General features: G+C 36.4%; 1 non-coding gene across 1 annotated transcript; it reads left to right on the forward strand.

Annotated features, from left to right (window-relative positions):
* Positions 1 to 20,717: 20,717 nt before the first annotated feature.
* On the forward strand, positions 20,718 to 20,793 carry TRNAM-CAU (transfer RNA methionine (anticodon CAU)). The gene has a single exon. It is a non-coding gene; the product is annotated as a tRNA-Met (tRNA).
* Positions 20,794 to 21,053: the final 260 nt, after the last annotated feature.

The following is a 21,053-nucleotide window of genomic DNA, read 5'->3' on the forward strand; positions in this document are numbered from 1 at the left end:
TCAACATACTTTGAGAATTTAAGCAGACTTATAAAAAATACAAAAATGTGAACAGACACACAAATTCAGAAATGTATACTAATACAAACATTAATATATTAAATATCTTCAAATATATAAATATATTTGAATACATGTTTATATTATGTATATTAATATACTTTAAACACATTATCTCACCAAATGAAACTCTTTTCCCAAAAGTAATAATCATGGTCAACAATTTGGGCTATAAACTTTTCCATATATTTACATATGTGTATGTTTTATAATTTGCACATATATGAATTTTGGGTTCTTAATGTTAATAACATTGTAACATATGTATATCTCTATAACTCTCCTTTTATCATTTAACAAACTATGTTAGAAGTTGAACTTGTATCTCCGTATAGAGAGAGCACTCCTTTATCTGTAACTGCCCTATGATTCTGTAGCATTGGTGTGCCATGTACACTCATTCAAAACCTTATTGATGCACATTGGCCAAGTTCCAAGTTATTACTCAAAAACCCTCGAATGTAAAAACAATTAATTGTATGTTCAAGATGTTCATTACAATATTACAGTGGACATCTTTTACAATGAACTCCCTTTTACACATAACTTTATGCACATATGAAAGAATCTCTGAAGGTTAGATTTCTAGAACTAGAAATTATTAGTGACATGTTACATACATTTTAACTTTTAATTGGCACTAGCGAATTGTACGGCCAAACGGATTGTATTAACTAACTTTCCAATCAATAGGACAAGCACGTTCTTAGTAAAATTTTTCTTTTCAGATTTAGAATGAGGGCTTTCTCCCAGGTTCTGCCTGATGAGTCTGAATTGAAGATCATCAAGACAATAATGGAAACAAAAGCAAATGTAGAAACCATCATCAAGTCCCTTGAAATAAGATGATGTTACAGTAAACTCAAGTATTAAGAAAACAGGACTTTATGGGAATGATTAAGGAATTGTTAACTTTTGAAGAATTCCAATACAATAATCAACACTTCAGTTCTACCAATCATGATTTAATAGCTCTTACATGACTCAGAAAAAAAATTTTTTATTTTATAATGCCTGAAAGAAAAATGTAGCTACTTGCATTTCCTTATTACATGTGTGTTGGATAAATGGGCAGAATCCATCATCCTCATGATTAAAAGCAGTTGAGAGATGGTGCAGCCAGAGTATCTCTGCACCTAAAATAAAGCAGTCACAGGCGTCTGAAAAGCCCTGGTGAGGAAGCCAGGCATTGGCTTCATCTCCCACCACTTCTCCACTTAGAGAGTACAGCATTTCTCTGCTCTTATACAGGGTCAGACAGCTTCAGTGCTGGCAATGAACTTTATGCACATTTCTTCACTCCCTATTCACTTCTGATATTTTTAAAAAATTATTTACTCATCCAATAAATTGAACATGAGACTAATAAAACAGTCAGCCAGATACCTATTATCCAGATTTAGAAAATCTTATTATTTTGTGTAATTTGCTTCAAAGCTTTTTTTTTTTTTAAAGAAATGAGATATTACTGTTGAAGATTTCAATACCCAGTCTATTGTCTCGCATTCCTCCACTGGGAGGTGACCTACATCCTGACGCTGGCTTAGTATCTTTTCTATTCATATTTTATACTTTCACAGCATAAATATAAGTCCACTTGCAACATGCAGCATTATTTTTGCATTTTTTAATTTACAAAAATAGGAGCATACTGGCCCTGACTGGTTGGCTCAGCGGTAGAGCGTTGACCCGGCATGTGGAAGTCCCAGGTTCGATTCCCGGCCAGGGCACACAGGAGAGGTGTCCACTTGCTTCTCCACCCTTCCCCTCCTCCTTCCTCTCTGTCTCTCTCTTCCCCTCCTGTAGCCAAGGCTCCATTGGAGCAAGGTTGGCCTGGGCACTGAGGATGGCTCCATGGACTCTCGGTGTTAAAATGGCTACGATTGCAGCAGAGCAATGCCCCAGAGGGGACGAGCATCGCCCCCTGGTGGGCATGCCGGGTGGATCCCGGTCCAGCACATGTGGGAGTCTGGGAGTCTGTCTGCCTCTGTCCCCCCTCTGCCCACCCTTCTCACTTCGGAAAAATACAAAAAAAAAAAAATAGGATCATACTACAGATATTCTGAAATCTGATATTTTTTACTCAAATTTTTTCCAGATAATTGTTTATCCAATGATGATTGAGGTCGAGTCAATTCTTTCATCTTAATTCAATTGTATTCAAGTGTATTATTATACAAATATGCAATTATTATGTATTGATTCACATTTTTATTTGGCTTCAAAAGTTTTTCTATTACAACCTTCATAGGATTTAGTGCCATTTTGAGTAGCATCATGTGTGTGTGTGTGTGTGTGTGTGTGTGTGTATATTTCACATATAGTTTTTTAATTGATATCCATTAATTTGTAGAAATGACAATAACTTCTCAGGGCTAATAGTTTAAAGGTTCCCTCAGATTTTCTATGTAAACTATTATAATGTCTTCAAATAATATTAGTTTTTCTGTACCAATCTTTTTTTAAATAAGTTAACTTTGGTTAGTAAAATTATGTAAGTTTCAGGTGTACAACATTGTAATTCAATTTCTGTATAGCATGCTAACCACCAAAAGTCTACTTTTCATCTCTCACCATCTAATTGATCCTTATTCATTTTACCCTCCTGCACTTCTCTTTCCCTAGAGTGAACATGAATCAGTTGCCTATATCTATAAATTTGTTTTTTTGTTTTGTTTATTTACTTCATTTTGTTTTATATTTTACATGTGAGTGAAATCATATGATTTGTGTCCTTTTCTGACTTTTTTTTTTTTTAGGTGAGAGGAGAAGAGATAGTAAGGCAGACTGCTGCATGTGCCCTGATCGGGATCTACCTGGCAACCCCATCTAGGCCTGATGCTGGAGTACTGAGCTATTTATAGCACCTTAGGCTGATATGCTTGGACCAATCCAGCTATCCTCAGTGTCCAGGGCCATGCTTGAACCAATCAAGCCACTGGCTACAGGAGGGGAAGAGGAAGAGAAAGGGGAGAGGAAGGGAGAGAGAAGCAGATGGTCGCATCTCCTGTGTACACTGACCAAGAATTGAATTGAACCCAAGATGTTCATCTGCCAGGCGGATGCATTATCCACTTAGCCACTGGCCAGGGCCCTGTCTGACTTATTTCACTTAGCATAATACCCACAAGATTCATCCATGTTCTTAGAAAAGACAATATTTCTTCTTTTTAATGACTCTGTAGTATTCTATTGTGTATAAATATCCCATATTTTTTAACCATTTATCTGTCAATGGACAGTCTGTTTCTGTATCTTGGTTATTATAAATAATGTTGCAATAAACATGGGGGTGCATACATCTTTTTGAATAAGTATTTTCATAGTATTTGAAAAAATATACAGACAAGGAATGCCAGATCTCATAGTCTCTCAATTCTTTGTTTGTTTGTTTGTTGTTGTTTTTGTTTGTTTGTTTGTTTTTAGTGAGAAAGAGAGAGGGGACAGACAGGGATAAACAGACAGAAGAGAGATGAGAAGCATCAACTCATAGTTGCAGCACCTTAGTTGTTCATTGATTGCTTTCTCATACGTGCCTTGATCGGGAGGGCTCCAGCCAAGCCATTGACCCTTTGCTCAAGCCAGCAATTTTGGGCTTCAAGCCAGTGACCTTTGGGCTCAAGCCAGTGACCATGGGGTCATGTCTATGATCCCACACTCAAGCCAGTGACCCAGCACTCAAGTTGGTGAGCCCACACTCAAGCTAGCAATTTCAGGGTTTCGCCTGGGTCCTCAGCATCCCAGGCTGATGCTCTATCTGCTGCACTACCACCTGATCAGACAATTCTCAGTTTTTCTGAGGAGTTGGGTTTTTTTTTTTATATTAGTTGCACCAGTTTACAATTCATCGACAATGTATAAGGGTTCCTCTTTTTCCACATCCTCTCCAACACTTATTTCTGGTCTTTTTGATAATAGCTATTCCTACATGTGTGATGTGGTATCTCATTATTATTTTGATTTGCATTTCCCTAATTAGTGATGCTGAACATCTTCATCTTTTCATTACCTGTTGGCTATGTGGATATCTTCCTTGGAAAAATGTCTATTCAGATTCTCTGCCCATTTTTTTTTCATCAAGTTGTTTGTGTTTTGTTTGTTTGTTTGTTTGTTTGTTATACAAATTCTTTATATATTTTGGATACTAACCTCTATCAGAAATATACTTTCCAAATGTCTTCTCTAATTTAGTTGTTTGCTTCTTTGTTTTGTTGATGGTTTCCTTTGCTGTGTAAAAGCTTTATAGTTTGCTATAGTTCCATTTTTTTTGTTTTTGCTTTTGCTTCCCTTGTCATTGGAATCAAATCCACAAAAACATCACTGAATTGATGTCCAGAAGCTTAACCTCTATAATTTTCCAATGTATTTTATGGTTTCAGGTCTTAGATTCAGATCTTTAACTCATTTTGAGTTCATTTTGTGTATTGTGTAAGACAGTGGTCTACTTTTATTCTTTAGCACATGGTTGTTCAGTTTTCCCACCACCATTTATTGAAAAGACTTTTTCTTTCTCCATTATGTCTCTTGATCTTTTGTTGAAAACTATAGTAGTTGTCCATATATTAGTGGGTTTGTTTCTGTGATCTCAATTCTGTTTCATTGGTCTGTGTGTCTCTTTTTCTGCTAATATCATTCTGTTTCATTTACTATCGTTTTGTAGTATATTTTGAAATTGGGGCATGTGATCCCTCTGTCTTTTTCCTTTAATCTCAGGATTGCTTTGGTTCTTCTCGTCTTATACAAATTTTAGTATTTTTTTGCTCTATCTCTGTGAAAAAATGGCATTGAGATTTTTATAGGTATTGCATTGAATCTGTACATTGCTATAGAAAATATGGATGGATATTTAACAATATTATTTCTTCCAATCCATAAGCACAGAGTTTCTTTCTATTTATTCATCTTCAATTTCTTTCAACAATGTCTTACAATTTTTAGTGCACAGGTCTTTCTACCTCCCTTGTTAAGTTTATTCCTAGATATGTTTTCTTTTTTGTTGCAACTGTAAAAAATTTTTTCTTTCTCATAGTGTATAGAAATGTAACAGATTTTTGTGCTTTGATTTTGTATCCTAAAATATTACTATATTCATTTATTATTTCTGTTCATCTTTTGGTGTAGTACCTAGGGTTTTTAATATGTAAAATTATATCATCTACAAATAGTGACAGTTTTCTTTCTTCCTTTCCAAATTGAATGCCTTTCATTTATTTATTTTTTTTCTTGCCTAATGGCTCTGGCTAGGTCTTACAATACTATGTTGAATAAAAATGGTAAATGTTGGTGTTATTTTGTTCCTAATCTCAGGAAAAAAACCTTTCAGTTTCTCATTATTGAGTATGATCTTAGCTGTGGGCTTGTCATATACGGCTTTTATTATGTTGAGCTACTTTACTTCTATACCCATTCTACTGAGAGTTTTTATCATGAATGAACGTTGCACTTGTAATGTTTTTTCTGCATCTATTGAGATGATCATATAATTTTTACCATTCATTTTGTTGATCTGGTGTATCACATTGATTGGTTAATGGATGTTGAACCACTCTTGCATCCCTGGAATAAAATCTCACTTGAATGTGGTATATAATCGTCTTAATGTATTGATGTCCTGGGTTTGTTCATATTTTGTTAAGGCTTTTTGTATCTATGTTTTTCAGAGATATTGGCCTGTAATTTTCTTTTTTGGGTTCCTGTCTGGTTTGGCATAGGGTAATATTTGCCTCATAAAATGAGTTAGAAAGCGTTTGTTCTTCTTAAAATTTTTGGAAGATTTTAAGAAGGATATGTATTAAATATTCTTTAAATGTTTGGTAGAATTTACCAGTTAAGTCATCTGGTCCTGAACTTTTCTTATGGGAGAAGTTTTTGATTACTAATTTAATTTCCTTACTAGCTAGATTTTCTATTTTATATGATTTAGTCTAGGTAGATTGTATGATTCTAAGAATGTATCCATTTATTTTTGGTTGTCTAATTATGGATTATAGCCTTTCAAATTTTTCTTTTATGAATTTTTGTATTTCTGTGGTATCCATTGAAACTTCTCTTTCATTTCTGGTTTTATTTATTTGAGTCTTCTCTTTTATATTCTTAGTGACATTAGCTCAAAGTTTATCAATTTTGTTTACCTTTTCAAAAAACCAACTCTTAGTTTCATTAGTTTTTAATACCTTTTTTGTCTCTTTTATTTATTTTAAGTTTGATTCTTTCCTTCTTTCTTTCTTTCTTTTTCTTTTTTTACCAAGACACAGAAAGAAAGAGAAGAACAGACAGATAGGAAAGAAAAGAGATAAGAAGCATCAACTCATAGTTGTGGCACCTTAGTTGTTCATTGATTGCGTTCTCATATATGCCTTAACCAGGGAGCTCCAGCTGAGCCAGTGACCCCTTGCTCAAGCTAGTGACCTTTGCACCCAAGCCAGTGACCATGGATTCATGTCTATGATCCCATGCTCAAGCTAGCAACCCCGCACTCAAGCTGGTGAGCCAACATTCAAACCAGAGGAGTCTGCACTTAAGCTGGTGACCTTGGGGTTTCAAACCTGGGTCCTCAGCATCCCAGGCCCACACTCTATCCAATTTGCCACCACCTAGTCAGGCTTCACTCTGATTCTTATTATTTTCTTTCTTCTACTGACTTTGGACTTTGTTTTTCTTTTTCTACTTCCCTAATGTGGAATGTTAGATTATTTATTTGAGATTTGTCTTGTTTCTTTAGGTAATCCCATGTTGTTATAAATGTCTCTCTTAGTATTGCTTCTGCTGCATTCCAAAAATTTTGGTATGTTATATTGTCACTTGTCTCCATTTATTTTTTATTTCTTCATTGACCAAATAGTTGCTCAGTAGTATTGTTGCTTAATCTCCTCATATTTGTGATTTTTTTTCCAGCTTTATTATTGGGGCTGATTTCTAGCTGCATACTGTTATAATCAGTAAATATGCTTTGTATAATTTCAGTCTTCTTAAATTTATTGAGACTTGTTTTGTGTCCCAACATATGGTCTATTCTTGATAATATTCCATGTGTACTTGAGAATAATGTATATTCTGTTGCTTTTGGATAGAATGTTCTGTATAAATCTATTAAGTATATACACCTGGTCTAATGAGTCATTTAAGGCCAATGTTTCCTTGTTGACTCTCTGTTCAGATAATCTACTCCAGGGGTCCCCAAACTACGGCCCCCTGAAGCCATTTATCTGGCCCCCGCCACACTTCCGGAAGGGGCACCTCTTTCATTGGTGGTCAGTGAGAGGAGCATAGTTCCCAATGAAATACTGGTCCGTTTGTTGATTTAAATTTACTTGTTCTTTATTTTAAATATTGTATTTGTTCCTGTGTTGTTTTTTACTTTAAAATAAGGTATATGCAGTGTGCATAGGAATTTGTTCATAATTTTTTTTTATAGTCCGACCCTCCAACAGTCTGGGGGACAGTGAACTGGCCCCCTGTGTAAAAAGTTTGGGGACCCCTGATCTACTCATTGTTATAAGTGAAGTGTTAAAGTCTCCTCCTATGGTTGTATAGTTATTTCTCTCTTTGTATATGTTAATAATTGCTTTATATACTCTGGTGTTCTTAAATTGGGTGCAAATATATTAATAAAAGTTATGTCTTCTTAATGCTTGTCCCCTTTATCATTATATAATGTGCACTTTGAACAATTTAATAGAATAAAGTTATGTATTACAGGCCAATGGTTATTTACTTATCACCTTTTGGGGTCAATTATAAAGCATAAAGAATGCTCCCCAATGTTGGGGTCATGGTCAGCCATATAGCTCAGATCTTGTAGTGTCTGTTTAGAAGAGAGAAGGCAGATGTTAAACTAGAAGCAGAGACAGATAATGGCTCTTTCAGCTTCACTTTCCAGAAAAATAATTGGGAAAATATTCAGTATTAGCTTCAAAAGGAATAAGCTTGCCCACCAACAAAGGCAGCTTGTCTTTTACCCAACAATATTATGTAATCCTCTGTAAAACATATGATTGCAATTGGACTGTGAATAAAAGAGAGGTGGAGTGAACATGATGGTCTCCACATACCTGACACATAAAGTGTGGCCCACATTTTTGAGGCTTGGTGCTGAATATTTTCCATGTGTCGTTTCAGATTCCCTTTCTGCCCTGCTGCAAACCCAGAAGGTTGATATATATAGAATCTTTCAAGGGGTTCCTTTGATATCTGACTTCCCATTAAGTTCAGACAATGGAAGTCTCTGGCAAGAGGACAAATGGTAGGAGAAGAGTTCCAGGGAACCCAAGGTTCCATAGAGATACCACAGGGGTTTCTAGGGGGTGAAGAGAGCTGAGTAGTTGGGGTTCCAGGTCTGTGGCAGCCCCCACTCTTAGCCACTCAAATTGCTCTTTATTTTCCAAATCAGGTTCTATATAGCATTTAATATTTTAAAGGCAGAAGGTATGAGTCTGTCACTTAACAAATGGGAAAAAAAAAAAAAAAGAAATGGGAACCACGGTTCCTCTTTCCTCTCTTTTATCTACTTAGTATCCTAGGGTTTACAGGTTGCTGTGGCCAAGAGTCATCTCATGATTCTTTTTTCCCTATTTTACTGCCACTCACAGAATGGAGGTAGAACTGCAAAATTACTCCAAAGCTGAACATCTCAAAGTTGAAGCAACCCTAGTCATCATCTATAATCTTCTGATATGTTACAAAATTCTTCATAAAGGAGCAACCATTCTCTGTTTGAATACCTCCAAGGACAGGGATTTCTCTATCAAACAAGAGCAGCTCTTATCATTCAACAGCTCCCATTATTAAAATATCTGCTATTATATCATCCCAAGTTCTACCTCTATATAACTGGGGACATTTTGTCTTAGACATATGCAAAGTGAGTCTACATGGCAATACTTCCAACTTTTAAAAACAGCTATTAAAAAGTAAGTTTTTTCTCCAATCTAAAATTTCTACTGAAGATTTTACTATCCTTATATGACTCCTTGTTTATCCAAGTCCACTTTAAGAAGAATAAAACTAGAATAATTTTGTTGTAGTGTGTCCAAGAAAAGAAGAACTAGCCTAGATACCACACTACTATTAGAAGAGCCTAAACTGTTATTACCTTATTCTTAGCAGCCCCATCACACTTAGGGTTCACTTACAGACTGTGGTAAATAAACAAAATTCTGCTTTTGAGCCATCCATATTCCTCTATTTTGTTCGCAGCCAAATTGAGGGTTTTTTGTTTGTCTGTCTGCTTGTTTTTGACAAAATGTAAAATTCAATATTTATTCCTATTCTATTTCATTCTACCAGTTTTAGTACATGATATAGCTTGTTGGAATCTCTCTCTTTTTAAAATTTTGATTCTATTCTCCAACACAGTTTTGTGGCATACCCACCATTAATAAACATAAGCTTAATTTATAGTGCTTTACTTCAACTACCATCCAAATCATGAAGTTACCTATCACTGCCATATTACATCTATGTAACAGATTAGACAAATATATAAGAAAATGATTGGAAATATACCCCATTAATTGTTGAAGGAAATAAATAATCAAACCTTAAATTTTAAAAAGACACCATTACCATCATGACATTCGAAGTAAAGATTAGGCCTTTATTAAAAGAGATATCCTAACTGGTGGTTGCACAGTGAGTACAGCATCAACCTAGCATGCTGAGGTTCCAGGTTCAAAACCCTGAGGCCAGCTTGAGTGCAGGTTCGTCCAACTTGAATGGAGGCTCACTGTATTGAGCACAGGGTCATGGCTTGAGTGTGGGAGCATAACATGATCCAAGGATTGCTGGCTTGAGCCCAAAGGTTGCTGGCTTGAAGCCAAGGTTGCTGGCTTGAACAAGGAGTCACTGGCTTGGCTGGAGCTCTCTAATATGAGAAGCAATCAATGAACAACTAAGTATTAAAACTATGAATTGATGCATCTCATCTTCTTTCCTATCTCTCTCTCTCTAAAGAGAGAGATAAAGCCCTAAGAAACTAGGAAATGTTAGTCAATGAGCTGAATCTGCTGTGAGGAACAGGCAAAGGCAGGAGCAGAAATGTTACTCTCAGACCCTCAGGGCATGACAGTATCAGGTAAAACAGCAGAGAATGCTGTCTTGATCCTTTCTAATCCACTATGGTTCCAGAAAACAGATGATTGGATTGAACTAAAAAACTGGCACTAGGTGGGGCAAAGAGGAAACAAAGAGACTTTTGTCTCCAAAACAGGATGGAATGATCTGTCTCCGGCCCAAATATGCATTGATAATAACCAGAAAAGTTTCATTAGCTACAGAAGGGGTCAGGCATTAGAAGAGACCCGAGAAAATCAAAGCAGTGAGGACTAGAGCAGTGGTCCTCAACTCCTGGGCCACAGGCCGGTACTGGTCCGTGGGCCATTTGGTACCAGTCCGCAGAGAAAGAATAAATAACTTACATTATTTCCGTTTTATTTATATTTAAGTCTGAATGATGTTTTATTTTTAAAAAATGACCAGATTCCCTGTTACATCCATCTAAGACTCACTCTTGATGCTTGTCGCGGTCATGTGATACATTTATCCATCCCACCCTAAAGGCTGGCCGTGAAAATATTTTCTGACATTAAACTGGTCCATGGCCCAAAAAAGGTTGGGGACCACTGGACTAGAGGGAATATAAGAAAAAGAAAAAAGGAAATTCTCTAAACTCTGGTATTTTATTTTTAAAATATCTAGAACCAAGTTTTATTTCTGACACTACTATAGACTGTAAAGACGCATCAGCAAACAGAATAAAACTCCATCTTTATAGTGCTTACATTCTATGGGAGGGAGACAAACAATAAACAAATATGGCAGGCAGCACAAGGTAAATGTAGAAAAATAAAGTAGGGAAAGTGGGGGTAAAGAGAGTGTTGTGCAATTTTTTACAGGGTGGTCAGAAAGACCCCTGTAATAAGGTGATTTTTGAATCATTAAAGGAAGGATATCCTCTAACATACTCATAGCCCTGGTTTTATTATCTAGTGAAGAAAAAAAAACAGACAAAATAAGTTGGACTATACGTAAGAGACAAAAGAGAAAGCATGGAGTAATAAAAACTTGATTAGATGTGCATCTCCAAGTATTTTCCCTCTAAGTGAGTTTCCTTTTACATATATTGCTGAAGATACATTATGGGGATAGGAAAAAGAAGTTGATAAAATTCAATATCATTTCATGATTTTAAAAAAAAACTCAACAAATTAGGTACAGAAGAAATGTGCTTCATTATAAAACCCATATATGACAAACCCAGAGCCAACATCATACCCAATGGTGAAAAGCTAAAATCTTTTCTTCTAAGATCAGGAACAAAACAAGAATGCCCACTCTTACCACTTTTATTCAAATAACATTAAAAGTCTTAGCTAGAGCAATTAGGCAAGAAAAAGAAATAAAAGTCATCCAAATCTGAAAGAGCAGTAAAATTGTGTTTGTTTGCAGATGACATGACCTTAAATACAGAAAACCCTAAAGAATATACCAAAAAACTGTAAAAACTAATAAATGAATTGAGTAAAGTTTCAGGATATAAAATCAACATATAAAAATAAGTTATATTTCACCCTGGCCGGTTGGCTCAGTGGTAGAGCGTCGGCCTGGTGTGCAGGAGTCCCAGGCTCGATTCCTGGCCAGGGCACACAGGAGAAGCACCCTCCCCCTTTCCTTCCTCTCTGTCTCTCTCTTCCCCTCCCACAGCCAAGGCTTCATTAAAGCAAAGTTGGCCCGAGCGCTGAGGATGGCTCTGTGGCCTCTGCCTCAGGTGCTAGAATGGCTCTGGTTGCAACAGAGTGACACCCCAGATGGGCAGAACATCGCCCCCTGGTGGGCGTGCCAGGTGGATCCCGGTCAGGCACATGCGGAAGTCTGTCTGACTGCCTCTCCATTTCCAACTTCAGAAAAATACAAAAAAAAAAAGTTATATTTCTATATACTAACAACATACTATGCAAAAAAGACATTAAGAAAACAATCCCATTTATAATATCTACTGAGCTAAAAGATCTGTGCACTAAAAACTATAAAACATTGATGAAAGAAATTGAAGAGGATACAAATAAATGAAAAGATCATCCATATTCATGGATTGGAAAAATTAATATTGTTAAAATACCCATTCTACACAAGGCAACCTACAGATTTACTAAATCTCTATAAAAATCCCAATGGCATTTTTCAAAGAAATAGAAAAAGAACTATCATAAAATTCATATGAAACCTCAAAGACTCTGAACAGTTAAAGCAATCTTGAACAAGAAGACAAAGTTAGATGCATTATACTTCTGGGTTTTAAACTATATTACAAAGCTTTTGTAATCAATATTGTATGATATAAAAATAAAAACAAACACATACAGAAACAGAATAGAGAGCCCAGAAATAAACCTGTAAATATAAAATCAACTAGTTTTTGACAAAGGCGCCAAGACTATATAATATGGAAAGGATAGCCTCTTCAGTAAATGGTGTTGGGAAAACTGGATATCTACATACAAAATAATAAAATTGGACCTCTATAGTACACCATACACTCAACCATACAACCAACTCAAAATGAATTAAAGACTTAAACAGACACCTTATATTTGTTCCTCTTTATACCCTTCCCCCCACCATATACAACATAATCAATAGTTCAAATGCTATAGAAATGTTTAACTGAAACCTATGTACTCTTATTGATCAATGTCACTGTGTTAAAGTTAACTTTCTAAATAAAATTAAAAAAGATTCTTTTAAAAAAGACAAACTGAGATCTGAAACCATAAAACTCCTAGACATAAAGGGTAAAACGTTTTGACATTGGTCTTGGCAACAATTTTTTGAATATAACAACAAAAATACAGGCAACAAAAGCAAAAACATTATACTCAATGGGCAAAAGTTAAAAGCAATTGTCTTAAGATCAGGAACAAGACAAGGTGCTCCTTTTCACCACTCTTATTTGACATAGTTCTGGAAGTTCTAGCCACAGCAATCAGACAAGAAAAAGAAATAAATGGTATCCACATTGGAAAAAAAGAACTCAAACTGTCATTATTTGCTGATGACATGATACTTTACATAGAAAACCATAAAGTCTCAGTCAAAAAAACTACTAGACCTGATAAATGAATTTGGCAAGGTGGCAGAATATAAAATTAAAATTCAGAAATTAGTGGCATATTTAGACACCAACAATAAACTGTCAGAGAAATTAAGGAGACAATCCCATTCACTATTGCAACAACAAATTAAAGTACTAGGAATAAATTTAACCAAGAAGGTAAAAACCTTGTACTTGGAAAATTATAAGACATTAAAAAAATAAACCAAAGATGATACAAACAAGTGGAAACATATACCATGTTCATGGATAGGAAGAATTAACATCATTAAAATGTCCATACTATCCAAAGCAATCTATAAATTAAATGCAATTACTATTAAAATATCAATGGCATACTTCACTGATCTAGAACAAATATTCCAAAGATTTATATAGAACAAAAAAAGAACCCAAATAGCCTCAGCAATCTTGAAAATGAAGAATAAAGTGGGAGGTATCACATTTTCTGGTATCAAGTTGTACTACAAGGCCATTGAAATCAAAACAGCTTGCTACTGGCATAAGAACAGGCATACAGATCAATAGAACAGAACAGACAACCCAGAAATATATTCATGCCTTTTTGGTCAACTAATATTTGACAAAAGAGGCAAGAATATACAATGGAGTAAAGAAAGTCTCTTCAATAAATGATGTTGGAAAATTGGACAGGTACATGCAAAAATATGAAACTACTCTACCAACTTACATCATTCACAAAAATAAACTCAAAATGGATAAAAGACTTAAATGTAAGTCATGAAACCATAAAAACCTTGAAAGAAAACATAGGCAGTAGACTCTCAGACATTGCTCATAGCAATATTTTTGCTGATATATCTCCATGGGCAAGTGAAATAAAGGACAAAAATAAACAAATGGCACTATATCAAACTAAAAAGCTTTTGCACAGCAAAAGACATGGTTAACAACAGAAAAAACAACCCACTCAGTGAAAGAACATATTTGCCGAAACATCTAGTAAGGGATTAATAACCAAAATTTACAAAGAACTTCTAACACTGAACACCAGGAAGGCAAACAATCTAATTAAAAATATGGGCTAAGGACCTAAATAGACACTTTTCCAAAGAGGACATATAGATAGCCAATAGGCATATGAAAAAATGTCCAATGTCACTAATCATCAGAGAAATGAAAATTAAAACCACAATGAGATATCACCTCACACCTGTCAGAATGGCTTTCTCTAACAAATCAACAAACAAACAAGTGCTGGCCAGGATGTGGAGAAAAGGGAACCCTTTGACACTGCTGGTAGAAACACAGACTTGTGCAGCCACTATGGAAACAGTATGGCATTTCCTCAAAAAATTAAAAATGAAACTGCCCTTTGACCTAGCCATCTCACTTTTAGGAATATATTCTAAGAACCCCTAACACAAATTCAAAAGAAGATATGCACCCCCATGTTTATTGCAGCATTGTTTGCAATAACTAAGATCTAGAAACAGCCCAAGTGTCCATCAATGAATGAGTGGATAAAAAAGCTGTGGTACACTATGCAGCAGTGAAAAGGAAGGAAATCTTACCTTTTGTGACAGTGTGGATGGACCTGTAGTTATTATGCTAAGTGAGATAAGCTGGCGGAGAAAGAAAAATATATGATCTCACTCATATGTTGAATCTAATGAACAAAGTGAACTGAGGAACAGAATAGAGGCAGGGGCAGGCCACCAGGAGCAGAGGGACAGCTGTCAGAGGGAAGGGGGTTAGGGGATGGGATCAGAGAAGGTGAAGGAATTAGTGAAAATTATAAATACATAACACATAGATATAGATAACAGGACAGCAAATCCCAGAGGGAAGGGGGGAGGGATCCAGAGGGAGGAGGACAAAGGGGGTGCAATGGGGGACACATTGTGGGGGGTTGAGGGTGCTATATTGAGTGGGACACTTGAATACATGTTAACACAATAAATTAAAATTTTTAATAAAACAAAAATAAATAAATAAACCTTATTTCTTTCTTCCATGTAAAATAACCACCATCTTTCAATTAGTCTATGTTTTCAACATACAATATTATTTTGAATTATTTAAATGTATAGAAATAATACTTTATAAATTAATTTATTTTTGCTGAACTTTCTATTTTCCAGGTATAGTCACATTACCAGCTATGGGATTATACATTCATTCATTTTAACAGTGGCTTAGTATTTCATTATATGAATATACCACAGTTTATTTATTCCTCATTGATGGCCTTTTAGATGGCTTCCAACATTATGCTATTTAAAATAACACTGGAACAACCAACTGTGTAGGAGTCTTCTTGAGCACATGTGAGAGTTTCCTTAGGGTAATTACCTAGAAGCAAAATTACTTGGTGGCAGGGTATGTTTATACTCAGTTTTTCTAGATAATGTGAAATTGCTTTCCAAAGTGTTTGTGGATATTTGTACCCTCACCAGGACTATATGACTCCCTGTTTTCCCACATCCTTGCCAGCATGTGTGTTGTAAGACCTAATTTTTTAAAAATCCTATTGGTATGAAATAATATTTTCTTAATGTTTTCATGCATTTATTGGCTATTCAGTTTTCTTCTTCATTAATTTCCTGTTCATATGTTCAGATCATTGCTCATTTCTTTGTTTCTTTATTCTTATTAATTTGAAGAATATCTTTGTATATTCTGGATACTAATTTTTTAAGAGAAATAGCTTCTAATTCATGGCTTGTCTTTTAATTGCTATGTTTGTTTTTTACCCCAAAGTTATTAACTTAATTGTAATAAATAAATTTACCAATCTTTCCCATTGTGGTTGGTAAATTTATTTATTATAATTAAGTTAATAACTTTGGGGTAAAAGTTATTTTTTTTGTGGCTTATACAAGTTCCTTACTCCAGTGTTATAAAAATATATTTCTGTATATTCTTCTAAAAGTTTTACTGTATTGTTTCTTTTAACATCTAAGTTTTTAACCATATGAGACTTTGTTTTGCATAGGAAACTAATTGTATTTATTCTACATGATGAGCTAATTGTCCTGCCATTATTTGTTAAATAGCTTATTCTTTCTCCATTGACTGGTATTGCCACCACTGTCATTCACAAAGTTGACATATAGATGTAGGTCTATTCCATTGGTGTTCTGGGTTAACCTTGTTTTAATTACTATAGCTTTAGACAACTCTTGACAGCTAGTATGGTTAGAATTATTTTTATCCTTTTTCTTCAAAATTGACTTAACCGTTCTTAACCCTTCACTCATTCATATCAGTTTTACATAAGTTTGGCAATTTTCACACCCAAAAAGGTGTCAAGATAGAGTTGTGAATATAAGTAGAATTGAGCAAATTATTATCATAATGACATTGAAACTTCCCAACTATATGTCCAACATACCTTTTTTTTTTTCTTCTTTTTAATATAAATGTTTGGTAATACTTTCAATAAAGTTTTTTCCATGCTTTGTTAATATGTTTCTTTTTACCTTATAATTTTTGTGTCTGTTGCACCTAGAGTCTTTTTCAAATGTCTTTCTAAAATTAAAATGCCCAGTGTGCTGTTGCTGGAGAGAAGAAAGGTCATTGATTTTTTTGTGTATTGATTCTTAACTTGCAATTTTGTTGTTCTCTATTAAGCTAATATTTTTGTCTATTTTAAAATCTCTTGAAGTTTCTATTTAGGAAATAATATTATTTACCCATAATAAAAAATTGTGGGTTTTTTTCCTTTTTATCTTGTCTTTTCTATTACTTCTTCTTATCTTATTATGCTGGCTGGGATCTCTAATACAACACTGAGGAGAGGGACTGAATGGGGAATACTTGTCATTTTCCTGGTTCCAGAAGGCCCTCTTCTATTGTTCCATTCTTAAGTATGCAAACTTTTACCATAAAAAATGTTTTGATTTGTACTACACATTGTGTGAGAAATCTTACAAGCCATTCTTGTCAATATGTTACAACTGTTTCTTCACTTACAGGACACCTGTGTTAAAGAGTGAATTCTTCAAGGATAGGGGCTGTATCTTGTTCATCTTTGTGCATCTAATTTATCCCAGTGCTTGGCATGTAAAAATGCTCAATATTTCAAGAATGTATGGGTAAAATACTACCCTAAAGAGTCCTTCTTTCAGTATCTGAATTAATGAAAATACCTCTGGGAATGACATTGTGTGTCACTTAAGAGCACCTGAATGGGGTGCTTAGGACTGAATCATAGGATAGACCACCTCCCCCAACAAAGGAGGATGAGTGTGGGTGCTATATGAGAAAGTACTTTAAAAAGCTGATATGTAAAGAACAGAGACAAACTCTGTGTCTCATAGTTTTAGACCAAAGCTGACTTTCAGCCTATCTTCTTCATGATGCTATTTTTAAAAAGTACCATAGTAAAAATGATTCACTCAGCCCTTTGAGATCTTAAAGAGAACTCTATAAGTATTAAGTGGCCCCAGGTCACAGCCCTACAGTTATTCCCGCTACAGTGAAAACATCTGTGATGAAGGACACACTCTTTTCTGTACTCTGTGCAGTTCTCTAGATAGAATCATAGATGAATCACTGGAAGCAGCCTTAGACTGTCTAGTTCCAATCTCATCTTAATACATAAAATTGGCTCAGGCTGGTTGAACAATTGGCCAAGCCCACAGAGCTAGTTAGTGTCAGAAGCCAGTTCAGGTAAAGAATTCTCTCTAGGTCTCTTCTCCCCTCAAATACCATTTTTAAATCTCTTTCTTGAGCATACCAATGTCAACCCCTTCCCTGCTTTCCAAGACTTACATGTAATTAGGCTTCGCCAGTTGGAAAAGTCATACCTTGATCAGCAGTACTCACTTTGCACAAAGAGAGAATTTAGGGGCTCAGTGGCAGAGAAAAACATTGCAGACCAATTTCTCAATAATTTTGGAAGCACTGAATGGTTTTGGTTCCCTGCTGACTCTTAAAGGAGAGATGGCTTGTCCTATACGACAAATAAAGAAGAGTGCAGAAGCCCTCGGAACAATTAGAGGGCATAAGGGAAATGTAACTTCCTACAGGGTGGGGAGAGGGAAAATCATGTTTCCATGTTGCACATATTAAATTGACAACAATGTCTCATGTGGTTCTTGAGGTGAAGGCAAACCCTGTCCCTTTGTGTGTTGCTCCAGCATAAAAGCTGACAGGAACAGATGTTCCTTCCGTGAATGTTGACGTTTGGCAGTTAATAAAGGGTCCTGAGATGTGGCATAAGTGAAGGCAGATCATCTTGGCTGTCCCTCTTGTCATGTGGATGGAAAGAGGTGCTGGTTGAAAGTAAACAGACTTTAGGACACTGGCTGGAAGGGGTGGTCCCCAGGGTGGGTTGGGAAGCTGACCTTTCCCCCACCTCACACAGACCTGTCTTTATTAGCAACCTTAGGGAGTGAGAAGGAACCTGAAAATGACTTCACAGATGATTCTGAATGGAGAAATCTGACAAACACTAGCATACGCAAAGGAATAACATAAAGGAAGTAGGAAAATGGGAAAGGCAGAGACAAAATGTGAATCATCATGAAAAAATGCAAATAGATATGTCTGGGGTAAAATAATCCACAAACCAGATATTCACTGGGCAGGAAAATGTAGAAGCACATTAAGAATGAAAGTCTGCTGTAAAATGGCTATTTTTGACAGTTGTAGAGACCAAAGTGGAGTTGTGGGGAGGGACAAAATAGGCTTGGAAGATGGGTGGTCCTTTCAGGAAGCCTCTAATAGGGTGAAGAGAGCTCATTCCAGTCTTCCTCCTCACTTGCTGTGCTGTGGCCGTCCTAATGTCCTGGAGTTGGCTGGGGTGGGGTGGCTTTCTTGCTGGCATGATGAGATGCGTGTCTCTAAAGTAAGCAGGTAACATGGCAGCCACCAAGCATCTGCCTTGGAGTGAGATATTCAGACTGTATTCTTTTTCATTTTCTTTTTTTTTTCCACTTTTATTTTTATGACTTTTATTTTTCACAAAATAAATTTCACCTACCAAAAACCATCTGGATTATTTTTAGAAAGAAATGAGAGAGTGAAAGAGAATTTCTATTAAAGAGCAAATATGTCTGGTTTATGTCATGCAGAGTAACATATTTGGGATAATTTCACCTTTGCTATTTTCGTTTGAGAAATTTGTTACCCATACTCTTCCTTTTAACTTCACTTGTAAAACTTCAGTAATTACGAACTGATGATCACCAGACATTCTCACATTTTCCAAAACAGCTAGTGTGTTTATTACTCTGGAACGGCTCGGTTTTGGAGAGTGCTGCCTGAGACCCCACTGAGGTGTTCCACGTTGATGTAGGCCCTCAGACGGAGGGACTCTGAGGAAAACCAGAGGCCTCCACTCCTTTCCTGTTATAGTGGAGGCAGAGGCCCCTGGCGCAGGTCTACTTCCCCTGAAAGTTCATCTTGTTTTGAGCAATTCTTTAATTTGAAAAGTGAGGCCAGAAACCAAGGTCTTAGAACTGTTGACTGAAATCATTAAAGCATGAGAATAACAGTGTGGATTGCTGGGAACACTGCAATGTTTATCCCCTGAATGAATTATCCAGAGGAATTACTCAAAACATATAAGCTGAGAGGGAGTGTGTAAGCCTGCAATTGGAGAACATGCTACTCACTACAATGGAAAACTATTTACTAAGATATTTTTGTTTTTGTTTTCAGATATTTTTCCAGAATCCTTTAACCACAGCAATTCTCAACTGAGCAGCAGGTCAGAATCATGTGAGGAGCTTGCTAGCTCAGGACCTGATGCCATCCAGGACTAGGCTGGGAGGACTGGGGTGGGGCTGGTGGTGGAGAGGAGAGGGAGGCAGAGTCACCATGTGCAGCTGAAACTTTCCAAAGCTCCTTGACCTCCCTCCTGATGGCCTGACCTGGGCCAGTGCACCAATTACCTACACATGAGAAGATTCAGGCATAGCAGGAGATGCTGTGTCTGGGAGCCTGGCTTCAGGACTCACTTCTAACTCATGGCCTAGGTCAGTGACCCTTGGTTCAGGTGTCGGAGAGGGAAACCTGTTGTCACAGGGCTCAGCTTCTTGCTTCTCCCCATCCTCTTGTGATCACCTTGGAAGTTCATTCCTGATCAGTGTACTGGCTGGCCCAAGGAAGGGTGGCTGCCAGGGCTGGAGCTGGGTTAGATAGAGTGCGGAAGAGAAAGAGAAGGTAAGGGCTTACCTCTAGAAAGCCAAAATCTATTGTCAATTCCAATGGGCCATAAACAACAGGTAAAATCAGGAGTCTCTGAATAAGGATACATAGCACAGTTAAGGTGGGAATGAAGTAAGAGATACAGAGAATTACTCTGAATGATGAAGAAAAGCCTAAAGTTCAGTTTTGTGTTTCAGTGAGTGTGTTTTTCTTGTGTTTTCCAGCTGTTGGCTCTGGAGTCCTTGGTCGGCATGTCTAATTTAGAAATTCATGGTTAAGACAACTGCAGCTGGGCATAAAATGAAATATACAAATGATATATCATAGAAATCTACACTTGAAACCTATATAATTTTATTAAACAATATCATCCCAATCAGTTTAATAAGAAATAAATAAATAAATAATTTTAAAAATGTCTTTTATAGCCCTGGCCAGTAGCTCAGTGGATAGAGTGTCAGCCCCATGTGCTGAAGTCCTGGGTTTGAGTCCCAGTCAGGGCACACAGGAGAAGAAAACACCTGCTCCTCCCCCCCTCCTTCTCCCCCTTCTCATCTTCTTTACCTCCCTCAGTCAGTGGCTCGAGTAATTTGAGTGTGGCCCCATGCACTGAGGAGAGCTCAGTTGGTTCGAGCATGTCAGCCTCAGGTGCTAAAAATAGCTCAGTACTCAAGCATCAGCCCCTAATGGGGCTGCTAGGTGGATCCTAGTAGGTGTGCATATTGGAATCTGCCTCACTATCTCCCTTCCTCTCACCTAAAAC

Source organism: Saccopteryx leptura, chromosome 6 (assembly GCF_036850995.1).
Source record: "Saccopteryx leptura isolate mSacLep1 chromosome 6, mSacLep1_pri_phased_curated, whole genome shotgun sequence".
NCBI classification, from domain to species: domain Eukaryota; kingdom Metazoa; phylum Chordata; class Mammalia; order Chiroptera; family Emballonuridae; genus Saccopteryx; species Saccopteryx leptura.